Genomic DNA, 1,407 nt, shown 5'->3' with positions numbered 1-1,407 from the left:
TCAGTCGGGGACAAGCTACGAGTCGGAGACGAGCTACGAGTCGGAGACGAGCTACGAGTCCGTGCACTGCCATGTAAAAGATGCATATTGTGCTGATTCCGAGAGAGGCTTTTCCTGCTTCTTTCCAAGGCCTCGGATGGATGGATAAATAGCTGGAACTATTCTGGAGTTTGTATCAATCATCGCCACCAAGAAATGACAGAGTCTAGCAATTCTGCCTACAATTCCACCTACCAACATGCAGTTGCCACCACATTGCGCAATCATTGCAACGTAATACTGTAATTATGTACAGTGAAGGATCAGCTTAATGGACGTGCTAATGTGCTGAAATATAAGGTAATTTGTATCTGAATTTACGTACCTAACTTCATTTTTCTCCTCATCATAACACCTCTCAGGTTCCTCTCCGTTTGAGTTAAAGTGATATCCGAGTGTCCTTACTAAAAGAAATTAAAACCTAGAGTTTTGCTAATTAATGCCTCTTGAACTTAGTAAAATGAAAGTTAAGGTTAATGTGGCAATAGAGTGAGTTAAAGTAAATGTTATTTGCTCAAAACAATTTTCCTATTAAAACTGCTATTTAAAGTGCTGTTGCTAACTTCAATATTAAAAGTTCGTAAGACTGAGGCTTATAAGACAAATGATCACATTATTGTCTGTAGTAAGTTCTAAAAGGTGAGTCAGTTTCTTGCTATTTGGTCAGTATTGTGTTTCGCTGTAGTAAAAGTGAGAAAGCTGCAGTTGTGAAACATTATATATTCATGTTTGCTAAGTGTTTGTGTATCTTGTGTATTAGGAGTGCATGTTAATAGTAATGTTATAAAGACTATTCACTTTATGTAAGCCTGAAAGTAATAGGGTGTTTCGGTATCTCTTATAATTTTGCAAATAGTTTGTGCTGCTCCAGTTGTTAGCTTCAATCTTAAAACATATGTGTGCCAGAGTTCATTGCACTCGTGTGTGGCTAAGTCTAGGTTGTGTTTGTCCGTTATAGTTATACCTACTTTCTTAAACGAGAATGGTAATCTTTCTCTTGCCTAATTAGGCTGGTGACCGTTTCCCTTATTCTATAAACAGTATAGCTAGGCAAAATTTTGTTTGCTACTGTTCAAATATTTACGTAATTCTGACTTTCATTTCCGATAAGCCACCTCCGTTAGGAACAACACGGTGAACATAACAAAATTCCTCTCAGAGGGTAACACTGCTCTGTTGCTTTGTGCCATAGTTGCTTTTACAAAATAGTTTTATGTCACAACCTGTTTCTAGCATTGAGGTTATGGTACAGTAGTAGCAGGTGGAAGTGTTATAGGGACCACAGAAGCCCCAGTCATGGAGGGTAACTAAAATGTAATGGCGCCAAGCCATGTCATACGCCTTATGTAGGTCAAAGAAAACTGCGAC

The sequence above is a fragment of the Schistocerca cancellata genome, unplaced genomic scaffold, assembly GCF_023864275.1.
Source record: "Schistocerca cancellata isolate TAMUIC-IGC-003103 unplaced genomic scaffold, iqSchCanc2.1 HiC_scaffold_1169, whole genome shotgun sequence".
Classification (NCBI taxonomy): Eukaryota; Metazoa; Arthropoda; class Insecta; order Orthoptera; family Acrididae; genus Schistocerca; species Schistocerca cancellata.
Note: the sequence above shows the minus strand (reverse complement) of the source record.